General features: G+C 36.5%; 1 long non-coding RNA gene across 1 annotated transcript; it reads right to left on the bottom strand.

Moving 5' to 3' along the window:
- Positions 1–3,602: 3,602 nt before the first annotated feature.
- On the bottom strand, positions 3,603–16,951 carry LOC114024404. The gene is made up of 3 exons (XR_003566897.1): positions 16,768–16,951; positions 7,618–7,740; positions 3,603–3,656 (listed from the first exon to the last, which is right to left on the bottom strand). It is a non-coding gene; the product is annotated as an uncharacterized LOC114024404 (long non-coding RNA).
- Positions 16,952–17,520: the final 569 nt, after the last annotated feature.

The raw sequence follows: 17,520 nt of genomic DNA, 5'->3' as shown, positions 1-17,520 counted from the left end.
ATCCTCTAATTCAGCGGTGTCAGATGTGTATCCTAAGGACACATGAGGACCACAACACTTCTGAGTGTGATCCAAACCAGATTAAAATGTAAGTGGGACATATTCAACACAATTAATCAAAATACAATAAAACATAGGTAATGCTGCATTTTAAAACCAAGTCAATGTGGAACCTGCAGGGATCCTTATGTATAGCTTAATAGCCACTGTTCTAATCACAGAATTTCTGTGATGAAAGCCTGCTTTGCAAAACATGAATTATTACATATATATGTGACTTATTATTAAATGGTTGCTATTATTCAATAACTTAGAAGACTTTGCGCAAAAGCTGAAAGACCATCTATGTTAATGGAGATATTGTACAGAGGATAATTGCCAAGGTATGATCAAGATGGCTCCGGGGTCCCTCTGATTCTGAGCTTCTATGATTCTGGGACCTTCTGCAGGGCTATAAATGAGACAAGAGGAGAAAAAGTCTAGAATTTAGGTTTCCCAAATCCAATTCCAGTCCATTCCCCATTTTTATAGAAAGGAATTGGTAGATTTTGATGAAATCTACAGAATGGTATCAAACTCATAGGGACACAGCCATAAAATCAATGAACATCAAAGCCTGAACATCAAAAGTATCCTAGCTACAAATTTTATTTAGGTGAAAACTCCCAAACTATAAAGAATAGCTTATTTCATGACTTTAACATATAAGGTTAAACATACATGTGTTTAACATATGTATACATGCATGTATGTATTGGAGAGAGAGACAGATTGAAAAAGAGACAGAGAAACAGACAGAAACAGAGAAAAGGGTAGAGGGGGTGGGGAGAGAGGAAGAGAGAGAAAACTTCTCCCTACTTCACAGATTTATAAAGATTCTTATAATTAAAAGAGACCTTAGAGGTCATCACATCTAACTAGTTCATTTGGAAGCATATCTACCAGCCAAAGACAAGAATAAATAAACTTCATGACCAGCAGCATTGTTTTCACTTCCAAACATGAAAGACCACCCATTGGTAAAAAACAGTTAATGATTTTGTTATCAGTTTAAACACAAACACAACCTCACTTTATCTCCATTTTCCTGCCCCTTGTGGGAAGGGGGAAGAAGGTAACATTTAAACACTCAGAATAATAACAATTTGTGGTTTGAATGGTAATTTTTTAAATTAAATGTTTAAAGATGTTCTGCTTTCACATTGCCCAAATTCTTTCCTGTATCCCCTTCCCTGATATTCCTCCTCCCCTTCCTTGATAGTTATATAATAATAAATAGTAAAGAATTATTTTAAGAAGAAGAGGAAGACAGGAAAAACTTCAGCAAAAATTACCAAGTAATTGAAAAAATCTGACATCATATGCAATGTTCTGCATCTGTACCCTACCCTGCCCCCACTTCTGCAAAGGAGGTAGACATAGTATCTTCTCACATCTCTACTTTGGGGCTATGCTCATTTGCTACAATTTTGCAATATTCATTTTTGGTTGTTTCGTGTTGTTGTTCTTTCAATTTACGTTGGTGCAGTCATTGTACACATTATATTCTTGGCCCTGCTTATTTCATTTTGCATCAGTTAATGTAAGTTTTTCCATGCTTCTTGGTACTCATCATATTTATTATTTCTTAAAGCATGGTAATATCCCATTATATTATGTACCACAATTTATTTAGCCATTCCCTAATCAATGGACACCTACTTTGTTTCCAGTTCTTTGCTATCATAAAAAAGCTACCATAGATATTTTAGGGTGTGTGTGTGTGTATGTGTGTTTATACATACATACATACATACATACATACATACATATATATGTGGAGAGAGAGAGAGAGAGAGAGAGAGAGAAAGAGAGAGAGAGAGAGAGAGAGAGAGAGAGAGAGAGAGAGAGAGAAGCCTTTTTTTAATGACCTTCTTAGGATATATGCCTAGCAGTGGTATCTCTGCGTCAAGGTGTATGAAGATTTTAGCCACTCTGTTTTCATAATTGATGATGATGATGATGATAATAATAACAACAACAATAATACCTAGCATTTACAGGAAACTTTAAGGTTTGCAGAATTTCTTGCAAATATCTCAGTTTATTCTCACAACTCTAGGAGGTAGGTGCTCTTATCCTAATTTTACAGATAAGGATGCTGAAGTAGAGAGAAGTTAAGTGATTTGCACAGGGTCACACAACTACTAAGTGTCTGAGGCTGGATTTGAATTAGGTGTTTCTGACTCCAAGCCTAGCACTCTATCCATTGCAACATCTAGCCACCTTTTGAAGACTAATGTTGAAAGATATCTGAAGAGATAGGCTAACAATCTTACCTGAAATTCCAAATTAAAAAATGAATGTGACATTCATTTTTTGCTAAGATATTAATTTAGCAAAACATGTTTTCTGAAATGATCAGCATTATTATCATATTGTTTTCTGTTTTCAGGATTTCAATTTCTTTCTTAAAAGTAGGTAGCAATTTTAAGTTCTTTAATTTTAAAAGAGACAATATTTTAGATGGGCTTAGTTTATAAACTAGATTAATTACTTTGGGTACTTCAATTGTTACACTGCCTTTATAAAACATGATTAGTGAAAATACAAATAAAAATTTCCATGATATGTTGCTCTAGTTTTCCCATGTTGCCTTGGTGGCCCTGTCTCCAGAGCAAATTGGAGTAGGGGATGGAGAGGAAATGCACAATACTCCTAACTATGTCCACGGCAGCTCCGGGTAATTTAGTGTGTCTGCCAAACCAAACCAGTGACCTCAATTACTTCAAATGAGCAAGTCACCAAAGGCATGATGGTACAGAGAGGATGCCATCTTGCCAGTATACAGCATACTATGTAATTAGACAAAGAAATCAGTGTAATTTGGTGTAAGCCATTGTTTCCCTTGAGAGCACAAGTTTGAGAATCAATCTGTTGTTAATAGATAATTAACCTTAAACAAAATATTTACTGAAAATGTAAATGAAACACATATATTTACATACAGCTCCACCTATAAACCTCAATAGTATTCTCCAACCAATGTATACGGTGTCTATGGGGAGAATGGGCTTGCACTTAAAATTCGAAGATAAAACCATACATGTATGGAAGCCAAGGAAATTGACAGCTCTGAAACAGCAGACTTTGGTATCCTCTTTCTGTCTTGGGAACTGTCCATAAAAGTTCTTGATAAGTGCAGCTTCTGTAAGTACTGATTCTCTTTGTGCATGAATAATACCTCAGCCCATGTTATATCTCAGCTGGATTACCTCTTTGATGCTCTTTCCAAGCTGCTCCTCCACACAGCTCAGCTGACTCCTAAACAACTGAAACATTAACTCAACGTTCCAGCAAAAGCAGTGTTATGCTCTTAGGAAAAGGCAACAGTCTTTATCCTAAAATTGGCAAACACCTTTCCAACTTTGTTCCTTTGCAAGATTCTTTTTCTCCTCCATCTCTCAGCAGGCATCAACAAGATGCAATGTAGAAAAGTATCTTCTGTCTTTTCTTCTTCTCTTTATCAGCAACAAATAATAATAATTGTTATTTTTATTATTTATCTTTTCAACTCTAGTTGCAATGGAGAGCACGGAGTATAGTCTCCTTATTCCTTCTCAGCAGCAGGTGGCAGTAGAGGACACTCCAGTCATCTCACCGGTCACATAATTTGCCTGTCAACAATAGTGGGGAAGGAGGGGTTGTTCTCTTTAACAGTTCCGAAATCTGTTCTTTTACTTTTCTGTATTCTTCTGAACTTTCTTGGTTCCAAAACTAGATCATCTCTACAAAAGATCCCACCTTAACTTAGGGTTAGTAACCAAATTCTGGGTATAGTCAAGTAAATTGTGTTTGTCCTATAATTGTAGAACAGTTCTGGTGTCCTTAGCTTCCCCATTCTAGAATCTTAAAGCTCTAAAATCCTTCAATTCTTCATATTCACACTAGTAAAACAGCCTTTGTTTTCCATATAAGCCAAGGTTCCATGGCCTGTAGTAAGCAAATGAGTGACTGATGTCTCAAAACAATTCTCAGGCAAATTCAATTTAGTAATTGCTTCTCTTAGAACCCAGAGTCAGATTTATTCATGTCCTAGACAAGTGAAATGTCAAGGCAGACTTTTAACTCAGCAACTTCCTTTTTCCTGGAACCTGAAGCAGACATGCCCCAGACAAGTAAACTGTCAAGGGTCACCCTTCTACATATGTACATGCTATCTTCCCCATTAGAATGTGAACTTCTTGAGGGCAGGGCCTATTTCACTTTTATTTTTGTGACCTCTGAGATTAGCATGGTGCCTGATGCAAAGGGATCACTCAATAGATGTTTGTTGATTTAAGAATTGATTCTAGTGCACTAAGTATCACACAGATGGATTTTGCAAAGATCCCCTCAAAAAGACAGGAATGAGCAACACTAATGGACATGCTCCCTTTAGAACACTGAAACTGTTTTCCATCCAGCAGGCAATAACTCCTTGGGAATCGTAGGTACTTGGTCAATAATTCATTATCAGAAATGTTTTGCATCATGGTTTCACATGATAGGCTCTCTATAACATATTTCCCCACTTACCAAGGAAATGAAATATGCATAAAGCACTGTCAGATAACATGAAAGGGTATGTTGTGAAACTGTGTAAACCAAGAAAACCAGTATTATTTCTCAACCCATGCCATCTTGATCTAGAATTTTAGAAGTCTGAAAACATGGTGTGAAAGGATGGTCACATTGAGCAAGATATTTCTACAAAAGTGGAGTGAGAACTTTAGCTTTTAAAATATTTTTGGTTTTAATTCAGGATCAATGGTTATTTTCATGTTGCTTCCATTTTACGTCTTAAAACATGTTCAAATTCCACTATCTAGGCCAGAAAGAAACATTAAAAGAATGGTGTGTTGATCCATGACCAGGATGTAGAATGTACAAATATGTATATATAGTTTGATTGAATACATATATGTATGTATGCGTTGATTGAAAAGAATCCAATACACTTTTGGCCTCCACCAAAGCTTCCCAAGAAAGCATCTTGGCTGCCTCAGCTAGCAGAAAAAAAGATTCCCACTGCTAATTATTAATCATGTCTGTTTGAAAACAAGATTGGATGTTCTTTCCACTAGAAAGAAACACATCCACTTTGTAAAGAATCCAATCCAAATCCAAATCCAATGAACATTTATCAAAAACCTACTGTGTGTAAGGCACTGTGACGGCTCCTGGGACTATAAATACCTCTCCCACCTCCCCCTATCCAAGACAAATAGTTCCTGCCCTCAAGGAGTTTACATTTTATTCATATCTGACAGAAACACAATCAAATAAAATACATGGTGATTTGAGGAGGAGAGCACTTTCCAACAGACTGAACTCATTTATTAGCCATATTAGAACTGATCCTGAGCATAAGGTTAGTTAGCTCCATTTGACTAGCAGGAAAAGGATTAGTCTAAACTGGCCCTGGGCAAAATTCAACTCAATTCTTTAATATTTAAGAAAGACAGTATGGTAGGTGCTACAGATGTAAAGACAGAAACATAAAAAGCTCTGTCCCTCAAGGAGCTTATATTCTATTGTCAAATACAATACAGACAGAGATGTGTAAATACAAGACACTATGGGAAGGGAGAAAGTATTAACAACTAATAGGATCAGGACTGCTAAAGATTGTAACAGGAACGGGGCCCTGTTCAAGGGAATGGAGATGAGAGATGGTAAGGCAAGATCTGGGAGTGGCTAGGAGACACGTTTGGCTGGAATTCAGAGTGAGTGATGAGGTATAAGATGCAACAAGTTTGGAAAGGTAGGCTAAAGGCAGCCAATTTTTGTTGTTCAGTCTTTTTTCAGTCATGTCTGACTCTTCGTGACCTCATGTGGGATTTTCTTGGCAAAGATACTGGAATGATTTGCCATTTCCTTCTTTAGTTCATCTTACAGATGAGGAAACTGAGGCAATAGGGTTACATGACTTGCCCAGGGTCACATGGCTAGTGTCTGAGGCCAGATTTGAACTCAGGAAGATGAATCTTCTTGACTCCAACCCCACCACTCTATCCACTGTGCCACAACAAAAGACTTTAAATGCCAAACTTAGGCATTTGTCTTTTTTCTTAGGGGCAGTAGGGAGTCTCAGAAGCTCCTTGTTTAGTGAATGATGTGGTCCGATTTGTGCTTTAGAAAGATTATTTTGGCAGTTTTGTGGCAGTTGGATTGAAGAGAGGAGAGACTAGAAGTTGATTACTTTTCTCAAGCTCTCCTGATGGGCTGTAAAGAAGACGTCCTCTTGGCTTTGGCTTCCTGAATACAACACAGCCAACACTATTTTTTTTTCCTAGCCTGAAACAGTGTACTCTTCTACTTTGTGGAAGTTAAACTAGGATTTCACAAATGCCTCAGATCAAAAGGGAGCATTCTACCTCATCATTTATATTAAATCAGTGTGAATTCATTTCAAATGTCAAATTCAATTTAGATAAAATTAGTTTGGAAAATAGCTGTCTCATTAAGAAAGAGGTTAATGAGGAAAATATAATCCTCTCTTGAAAGCCATTGGAATCCAAAGCCACATTTGCATATGTGGTATCTGAAAAAAGTCCAAGGAATTTTGTTTTTGGTTTTTTAAATTGTTTATAATGTATTCTCTTTTCATTCCATCTACAACAATTCCCAGAAATGATGGAATCAAAAGGCAGAAAAACATAAATATGTTTGGAGCTCTTATTCAATTGCCCCTTGCAACATTAGGCATTCAAAGGGGAACTGTTTATAAAGCAGGTGATTATGGGTACAATGGAGAAGGACCTTATTAAACAAACAAAAAGCCCCAAACCTAACCAACTGAGTGATAGCGTCAAAAAGTCTGTCACATCAAGACCCCTGGTGCCAATTTTTACAACATAATTCCAACAACAATGAAACATTCATTTCCATGGTTATGTTGTTGATAATCCAGGCTTTAGGACATAAAACATATTGGGTAATTTCTTTGATTTTGTTATTTTCAATGAATCAATTACCACACTACTAAACTTTTAAAAAATATCATGACTTTCTAATGAACTTTCAATATAAACTCACTCTGTGAAAATCACTGACTATGCTGCCCCATAAAGGAAAGTTCCACAAATTTGGAGTCAGAGGTCTTGGGTCTGGACCCCAGCTCTGTCATTTATTACCTGAATGACCTTGGATAAGTTGACTCCTATGGACCTCCATTTCTTTATCCATTAGATGAGGGAGAATTGGACTAAAAATGACCTCAAAGATACCATTCAGCTCTAAATCTATGATTCTTATTCAGGAAACAATTTTCTCATCTTTAAGAACATTTCTTTGTATTGCAGGTTAAAGAAGTAGGTCAAGTCAGGAAGGAAACTGGATTTTAAAAAAACAAAACACATGAAATTTCTTTCCTTCCCATGGGGTTGAGCAGAGAGCTCATAACATAGTGTTGCATACAGGACAGAGAAGCACATTCAATAAATCAATACAGCACTAGAATCTCTTAGAGTTTAAGTGACTGCTGGATTGAGACATGCTTATTATGTCTTCAGGCTGCAAGGTACCACTTAGTTCATTATCATGTTGTTGCCTTATTATAAGAATAACAAAGCTTATATTCACACTTATACTTACATGGAACTTTAGGAAGAATTATCTCGTTTATACCAAATGTTACTGTTATTTAATGGTAATAAGAAGGATTACTTTAAACTGCCACTTTAATGTCCATGAATAACCTCCTACATCTGTCCCCATCTGGAAGATTAAAAATGAAAACAGTATTAGGTAACTTAATAATGGCTTCTCCTAAAATTTCTATTTGTTTTTTTTAATCCCTCCAGCCACAGATGATTTAAAGTTCTATAAATCTATGTTAACCAACTCCTTTTTACTGTTCATAAAGGGGAGTTGGTTTATTTTTATAGAGGATATGTAGATTTGGCAGCCATGGGTAGTGAAGAAGAGGAATAGGAAAAGGCTTACTTTCTAATAATGCTATGACTCTGAAGAATGAAGCTGATAAAAAAGGACTCAGAAAAATTTTTTTTAATTTGACAAAAATTTATTTTTCTTCTCACTTCCCCCCTTCAATTAAGGGAAAAAAACAGCAAAAGAAAAACAAAACACTTGTAACAAATATACACACTTGAGCAAAATAAATTCCTGTATTGGCTATGTCCAAAAATATATGTCTCATTTGGCATCTTGAATCTATCATCTCTCTTTCAGTTGGTGAGAATAATGATTTATTTAGATTTATTTATATATTATACATATTATATATTTATATTTATTTATAGAATCATCATTGGTCATTACATTGATCAGAGGTCCCAAATCTTTCAAAGTTGTTTGTCTTTACAATGTTGTTGTTGTTATATACGTTCTTCTCCTAGTTTTGCTTACTTCATTCTGCATCAGTTCACATAAGTCTTCCCAGAGTTCTCTAAAACCATCCCTTTAAAAATTCTCTTACAGCAAGTTTCTTGATAAAGGTCTCATTTCTCGAAAACATAGAGAACAGAGTCAAATTTATAACAATTCAAGTCATTCTCCAATTGATAAATTGTCAAAGGACATGAACAGGCAGTTTTCAGAAGAAGAAATCAAAGCTATCTATAGCCACAAGGAAAAATGCTCTAAATCACTACTGATTAGAGAAATGCAAATTAAAACAACTCTCAGGTACCATTTTATACTTATCAGATTGGCTAATGTGACATAAAAGGAAAATGACAAATACTGGAGGAGATGAAGAAAAATAGAGACACAGTCTGGGAGTCAAGATGACGGAGGAAGAAGTAAGTTGCTCTCACTCTCCTTTGTTTCTCTGAAAGTCCAGAAAATATCAACCCAGGAAAAACCCTGCGCCAGCAAAAAGACAGGGCACCAGCAGTCTTGTAGCCCAGGAAGCTTGGGGGGATTAACGAGAAAGGCCCCTCTCACTCTAGGGGAGGGGGAGCAGTACAGGACTGGAGACCTCAGCATATCAGGGGGAGATCCTGAGACCCAGGTTGGTGGAGCAGGCAAGTGCCAACACCAGGACCCCCTCACCCTCCAGAGCCTTAATACAGGCAGGGGAATCAGTAGACACCAGCTCAGACAACCCTCATGGGTGACAGCATTCTCCAGCAGTGAAATCACCTAGTGCCTCAACACAACTCTGGGAAGCACAACTCCAGAAGGCAAAGCTCCAGGCTGACAGACATCCACTAGCAGTGAAACATCCCTGTGTAAGGCCTGGGCAAGCAGAAGCCAAACATTCAAGTGCAAAGCCCAGGTGAGCAGGAAAAGAAACTCGGGTAAGTTCCCCCTTCACTCCAGCAGGAGAACTTAGCTTTTTTTTTAAGTCATGAAATAGGCAAACACCATGAACGAAAAACAGAAATGGAAAATGATCATAGATTCTTATTTTGGGGAAAGGGAAGATCAAGGCACAAATTCAGAAGAGGACAACATTGTCAATATACCCACATCTGAAACCTCAAAGGGGAATATGAACTGGTTTCAAGCCCAAAAAGCCTTCTTGGGGATTTTAAAAGTCAAATAAGAGATGTTAGAAGAAAAATTGGGAAAAGAAATGAGAGGTATGCCAGAGAGAGCCAATAGCTTGGAAAAGGAAAGACAAAAATTAACTGTAGAAAACAAGTCCTCAAAAAGTAGAATTGGCCAAATGGAAAAGGAGGCACAAAAACTCCCTGAAGAGAACTCCTTAAAAAGTAAAATGGGCCAAATGGAAAAGGAGTTACAAAATCTAATAGAAGAAAAATAGGGAAACAAATGCAGTATTTGTGGAGTTGTGAACTGATGTAACCAGTCTGGAGTGCAATTTGGACCTATGCCCAAAGGGCTATCAAACTGTGCATAGCCTTTGACCCAGCAATACCACTACTAGATTGGTACCCCAAAAAGATCAAAAGAAAAGGAAAAGGACCCATATGTACAAAAATATTTCTAGCAGCTCTTTTTGTGGTGGCAAAGAATTGGAAATTGAGGGGATGCCCACCAATGACCAAGTTGTGGTATATAAATGTGATGGAATACTATTATGCTGTAAGAAATGACAAGCGGGATACTTTCAGAAAAACCTTGGAAAGACTTATATGAACCAATGCAAAGTGAAGTGAGCAGAACCAGAAGAACATTGTACACAGTAACAGCAATTTTTTATGATGATAAATTCAACTGTAAATGACTTATTCTCAGCAATACAATTTTGAAGGACTTATAATGAAAATTGCTACCCACCTGCAGAGAAAGAACTGATGTAATCTGAATGCAGATTGAAACATACCTTTCTTTATTATTCTTGGGTTTTGCTTGTTGTTTGTTATTTTTTTTGGTTCGGTTTACATTCTCCTTCACAACATGGCTAATATGGAAATGTTTTGAGTGACTGCACAATTATAATCTATATCAAATTGCATGCCTTCTCAAAGAGAGGGGAGTGGAGAGAGGGAGCGTGTTTTGAATTCAAAATTTAAAAAAATGTAAGTTTCCCACAAAATTTTTGTTTAGATGTAATTGAGAAAAATAAAATTAAAATTAAATAAATTACTTCATCTATTAAAAAATAACATCCCTTTTGTCATTTCTTATGGTACAATAGTATTTGTTCCATTTTATTCCTATACCATAATTTTTTCAGCCATTCCCCCATAAATGGGCACCTCCTTACTTTCCAGTTTAGAGCTATTTATGAAAAGAGCTGTTATAAATATGTTTGTACATATTCATCCTTTTCCTCTTTCTTTGATCTCTTTGGGGGGCATAAACCTAGCAGTGATATCAAAGGCATATCAAAGGATATGCACAGTTTAGTAACTTTTGGGTCATAGTTCCATATTGCTTTCTAGAAAGACTGAACCAATTAAAACTTTACCATGGGGCATTAATGTGCCTGTTTTCCTGCAGCTTGACCCCACCCCAACATGACAGGACTCAGTTTCCCATAATACCCTGACCTCAAGGCACAGGACCAGTTGGAGGGAGAGAAGAGATTTCTAGGGTCAAGAAGTAAGCAAGTACATGGGAATATCAGCTGAAACAATCTGGTTATGCTTTATAGAGTGCTGGTGCTGCAGGGCTGAATTGGAAATAGATAGATCTCTTCAACGAAGTTCTCCAGCTCCATATAGGCTTTCCCTTTTGGAGTGTTGTGGAGTGTTTTAGTTTTTTTGTTTTGTTTTAATGCAGAGACTGGTCCTATTAGACAATGGGGAAGAAGTTCTATTGCCTTGCTAATTGGGACTCAGAGACCAGGTAGCCAATCTTCTTGTAATGAGGCTCTCTCCCTTTAGGTTGTTCCTCAGATAAGGAACACATAGTCACAGGGCCATTAATTCAAGTCTTTTCAATTTCATACTGTCTTCCAGGGCTCTTGATCTGCTGACATATTCTTGAAGAACCCAGGGTGAAATATTGACCATAGAGAAGAAATGAGGTAATACACATCTTATGGGATTATGGGCATGCAATTTTGCAAATGCTCTGAGACAAGGTCAATGTGTAGGTTAATTTTGCTTAACTTTTTTTTTAAATAAAGGAATGTTTACACCCATGAGGGAGGTATATATTCAGGAGTGATTATGTTGGGAAAACAAAAGATTTCAATGAAACTTTTTAACATCATAGGCTATTATGTATTGGGTAACCTACAGCAGCCATATTAATGGAGTGCCAATCTCTTTCTGTTATGGAAGGTGTTATTACATACTAAGGGATATCAAAGCTTAGTGGAAAGAGCATTGGATTTGGAATTGGAGGTGGAACCATAACTAGCAGCTTTCTCACCTAGGACAACCATCATAAAATGTACACTTAAGTCAACTTAAGACAAATTCATTTGAGAGGCTGAGAGACCTTGGGACACAAGGTCCTGATGGGGAAAATACCTTGAGACTCTCTAAGAAAGATGCTGGAGAGGTTGGATGGGGTAGAGAGGGAGCAGAACAGGGTGGGGTGACCCAGGCCTTGCTTTAGAATGTAGAAGCCATCGAAAATGCTTATTATCCTTCAGGAGCAGAGAGACAATTAAACATTGTACCTAGTTAGCAGGAATAATTAGTTAAAATAGAAAGTTATCAGATAGCCTTTTACCTCCCAAGGCACATGCCAAGTGTCATACATATCTCTTGACAGATATTAGCTACTTTGTGATTAACCTATTGGCCATGGAGATGATTCTCTCGGGTGAGGCCATCTGGTAGTTTTCTTTTTTAACTAGCTGTTCTTAGTAACTAAGTGCTAAGCTAAGTTGTTTCTACACTGCTGTCCACTGTCAGCTTCCTCTAAATTTTGGTGCCTCATCGCACCTCAGTTCTGGTTCTGATGGGAGGACCTAGATTTGAATATTAGATATGGTCTTTATGAGCTATGCTTGTTGTTGTTGTCCCACGGACCATAGCACTCTAAGCCCTTCTGTCTTCCACTATCTTTTGAAATCTGTCCAGGTGCATGTTTGTATGACCTGTGTTACCTTGGTCAATTTATTCACCTCTATGATTCTTAGTTTTTTTAGCTAAAAAAAGAGAGAGGTTGAATTAGATGATCTCTAACATGCCTTTCCAGTCTAAATTCTATAATCCTATACATTCCCTGTTATTTGTCCAATGAACGGCCAGTATTTAGGGGAAAAAATTGGGATGGGAACAGTCAGTGTGTGTGGGGGGGGTGTTTTGTGAGAAGACAGATGTACAATTATTGGAGCTTTTGAAATGGTCCAGGCATTCTGGATTTCAATTTGGAATTATGCCAGAAAAGTGACTTAACTGGCCATATCTTTTGATCCAGAATCCCTATCTACTAGGCAGATACCCAAAGGAAGTCAAAGGTCCACATATGCCAAATTATTCATAGTAGCATTCTTTGTCATAGCAAAGAAACAGAGCTGATACCTATTGATTTGGGAATATGTAAAAGAAACACTCGACCTAAGGCTTATTAATATAACAGAATATTATTATATAGTAATATATGATGAATATGAGGAATTCAGAGAAATATGAGATTTAAATGAATTGATGCAGAGTGAAATAAGTAGAACCATAAGAACAATATATATATGTGTGTATACACATATATTTATGTTGCACATACATACATATATATGATCACAACAATGTAAATAAAAAGATCACTAAAAAGAAGTTAGTCTCTAGGGAATTGAAAAAGCAGTGAAGTTCAGAAGATGCAAACCAGGATAATTTTGTTACTAGAATATTAAATATACACTTTAAAAAACAAAGGAGTTTAGTTTCATATACAGACTTCCTTTTTGTTCTTTGTACACTAAAATGTTCGAGTTGACTGACGTTTGTAAAATTTGTAAATAAAAACAAAATTTAAATCAAATAAAACAATGAAGGTCCTGGAGAACAGATAATGAAATATACCTCCTCCCTGACTGCATAGAGGTGAGAGACTATATAATTTCAAAATAGGTCATAATATTGGATCCTTTTGCTTAATTGGTTTTGTTTTTGTTGTTATTGTTTGGAAAGCTTGGATATAGAATAGGGAGAGAAAGAAAAAAGACACCAATAAAATGTATTTTATAAAAAGAAAAGGAAGATAGGTTAATCCAAGAGAGGAGAACATGGGGCAATGGGCAAAATTTGCCAAAAGACAACTGTCATCTCCATATAAGGAAAATTCTTGTAACAGAGCTGTCAGAAAGTGAAATTGGGTTGCCTTAGGTTCCCTTATTAGGGATCTTTAGACAAAGGTGGAGATGACTGCTTCTTGGAGAGGAGATTCTTTTTTTAGGTAGGGGTTGGGCTTGATGACCTCTGAGGTCTCTTCAAGTTATGAAATTTTGTGATTCTGGGTTTTTTCTTTCTAGAGAGCTATTCCCAGCTAAGGAAAATACTCAGTGTCCCAACAAGATATTTTGTGGTTGGGGTTGGTTGGGCAGGGTGGTGAGGGGTAGCTTTGCCATAATAATATCAGCAATAAATTCTTAAATGTTTATTGTCTCTAAGATTTCATCTATCTCCTGCCACCAGTGCCAGTCATAATCTACCCACACTTTCTTATGTGCTATGGTTCTTGTCCACTTCTCATAAATCTTTTTTTCTTTCCATAAATCTAACTAACATGTGAGAGGTCTACCTCTCAATTTCTTAAACTTTAATAGATGCTTGGGAAATACTTAGGCTATCCTCCCTCATTTTTTGTTGCAAGATCAGCTCCTTTTTTGATAGAGAGATAGATAGAGAGATAGAAATATAGAGAGATAGCTCATTCAAGAACTTATCATGAGGCACTGTGCTAAATGCTGAGGATACAAGTATAAACAAGCAAGACAATCTCTGCCCTTTAGGAGTTTACATTCTTATAGGGGAAGATAACACTTGAAAGGATGCTATGAAGAAAAAAGGAAGAAGGAGAAAGAGAAAGGGAGGATAGTAGTCCTGTGTGGTGAGTGTGAGCTCAACTATTAGATCCCAGGGACCCAGATTCAGTTTATGTTAGGATCAGCCAGTAGGACAATTATGAAGAGACAGTAAGGAAAGGTGTTAATGGAGGTCTGGGGCCCAGAAAGACAAGGCAAAAGCTCACCTATTAGAGCCAAGGGACCCAGACACAAAGTCCTTTGGTTGTGCTTTGCTTTGTGTTTGTCTTTTATGTCACTTCTTACACACATCTCACTATCGGTGATGTGCTACAGCTATTTTAGATCCACCATTCATCTCTCCATTGCCCTGAGGGTTATTCACAATTTTGATTCTTCAGAGATACAGTGTTGCATAACTATATGCATTGTCTCCTAATATTAGAATGTGAACCCCTTGAGAGCAGGGCTGTCTTGCTTTTTTGTTTCCTTAACATTCAACACAGAGCTTTGCAAAAAAGTAAGTTCTTAGCAAGTGTTTTTGCATTCATTCATTCATTGAAGTCACATGGCATAACAGAGAGAATAATGGTTTTGACAATTGAATCCTTGTGTCAGGGAGCAGCTTGGGATCATTGAAAGTATTGCACAATTTTCCAAGTGCTATCTAGCCTACCTCTGCTATAGATAATAACCCTAATGAATTTCAATTCAACTTCATATGTAATCCTATCTTTTCTGCTCTACTTTGTATATGAAAATGTTCTCACTTTTGGAGGGGAGCGGTGTTCATTAAATTAAGAATAGAAAAAAAATCACTTACACTTTCTGGGCCTCAGTTGCCTTATCTGTAAAATAAGGTGTTGGATTAGGTAACTGCTAAAATCCCTCTAAATTGAGAATCCTATTTTAATGAAAGTGCAGCTGTCCAGGAGATAGTCATTAGCACCCTTTGCTCCCTACCCATTTAGTCTCTGGAGATTTAATCAGCTACCCCTTGCTACAATAATTAGCTTGCTTTTTAGCCTAGGAGCAATATAATGGCTCCTCATTGTCCACAGGGTTTCCTCTACTACTTAGTAGAGTTTATATAGTTTATCTTAGTTAGGACTAAACAAGTGATAGGATCATAAAATGGATACTTTTGATTATGTGAAATTTAAAACCTTGTGCACAAATTTAATGTAGTAAAAATTAGAAGGGAAAGAGTAACTGGGGAAAAAAATCTTTGCAACAAATTTCTTTGATAAAGGGCTCATTTTCAAGATATAAAAGTACTGATTCAAATTTATAAGACCAAGAGACATTTCCCAGCTGATCAAAGGTCAAAGAATATGAATAGATTTCAGAAGAAAAAAATCCAAGCTACCAACAATCATATGAAAAATGCAATAAATTCCTAATAGTTAAAGAAATGCAAATTAAATTAACTTCATGGTTCTATCTCATACTTATTAGACTGGCCAAGTTGAATAAGAGAGAAAATTGTCAAATGTTAGAGGGACTGTGGGAAAAAGGTACACTAGTTCTCTGTTGGTGAACCTGTGAATTGGTCTAGACATTCTGAAAAGCAATTTAGAACTATGTCCAGAAATTTAACACTCTGTGCATGACTTTTGACCCAGACTGAAGAAATCAAAGAAAGAGGAAAAGGATTTATGTGCATAAAAATCTTTCTAACAGCTCTTTTTGTAGTAGCTCAAAATTGGAAACTAAGGGATGCCCTCCTATTGGGAGTGGTTAAACAAATTGTGGTATGTGAACGTAAGGGAGTATTATTATGCCATTTGAATTGGAAAATTGAGGAAACCAAGATACCTTTATGAACTGATGTAGAGCAATGTGAGCAAAGCTAAGAGAATGATTTACTACAGAGAACACCATAGAGAAAAATAACCTTGAAAGACTTTGGAACTCCAATCAATACAAGTATAAACTGAAAGAATAAAGATGATACATATCACTCACCTCCTGACAGAGGGGTGATGAACTTAAAATGCAAAAAATGATAAATATTTTTGGATGTGTCTAATGTGAGAATGTATTTCTGCCAGACTGTGTAGATATATATTCAAGTACTTTTCTTTCTATTAAAAAAATCGCTTAGTCGGGGCTAGAGACACAGATTAATTTTAAAAATCTTGAAAAATAAAAATTGAAAATAAAATTAAAAATAAAAAATTGAAAAACAAAAATAATCAAATAAAAGTTAGGAAAACAACCAAAATTACTCAAAGCCCCATGGAAAATTCCCAACATTTAGGCAGAGGTTTGTCTTTCTGCCTTAATTTAAATTTATGTTTAACTCTAGATAACCCTTGGCCTCTTCATGGTTGAGGCAAAAGTTGTGGTCATTGGAAACATTTGTATAAAGAAGAAAGCAGAGTATGTTAGAGTTATCTATTAAAGGACAGACACCAGGAGACGAAGTTGGGGAAAAAACAAACCTTTTCTTGGAAAGTCCCTCAGTCCTTGAAGAGATAGGTAAACTTGATGTTTTTGCCCAGAGTCTTCTGTTTCAGATGTCTACCTAAACAATGGTCCTCCTTGATCACCCTCTTCTCTGTAGCAGCTCAGTCTGACTTTTTCCTTCTCCTTTTTCCTGTTGTCCCAGGGCCACTTATGCTTGTTAGGTCCTGAAAGAGGTTAGAGAGCCTGATGCTATTCCTGCTACTACTGAGCTATTGAGGTTGCCATATCTTGGGTCTCTCTTAGACTGTCTCCTTAAGAACTCTGAGATATTTCTCTTTAAGAAGTCAACTGTATCTTCTAGCTCAAAGACCTCAGTAGTCCCTAAATGCCCCTCCTGGCTGAGAGGGAATGCTTCTACCTGTGTGAAGTATGAGTCCTAAAATGCCAATCACTTCTCAAAATAGCACTAAGATTTTTTTTCTCAACTCTTGCTTATTTCTCACTTACATTTTCATTAAGAATGCCTTCCAAAATATGTAGATACTTTTAATAAATATTTTATATAGGTAAGATTTTCTTCTTAGACACTTTTTTTGGGACAATGCTATCTGTAATTTTTTGCCCCAAGATGTTAGGATCTTCTCTTCTTTGTGATAGCATGAAAATATCCAAACGTATTTTAAATACTGTTTCCCCTAGTATGGATTTCTTTTGCAAGTATTTGGTCAGGTTTGGTCCCTTCTGGTGATTTCATTTTTTCTTTAAATTACATTTTAGGGGCAGAGTTA

The sequence above is a fragment of the Vombatus ursinus genome, unplaced genomic scaffold (genome assembly GCF_900497805.2).
Source record: "Vombatus ursinus unplaced genomic scaffold, bare-nosed wombat genome assembly UNPS02014821.1, whole genome shotgun sequence".
NCBI lineage: Eukaryota > Metazoa > Chordata > Mammalia > Diprotodontia > Vombatidae > Vombatus > Vombatus ursinus.
The sequence above is the reverse complement of the archived record's forward strand: the minus strand, read 5'-3'. Positions and strand labels throughout refer to the sequence as shown.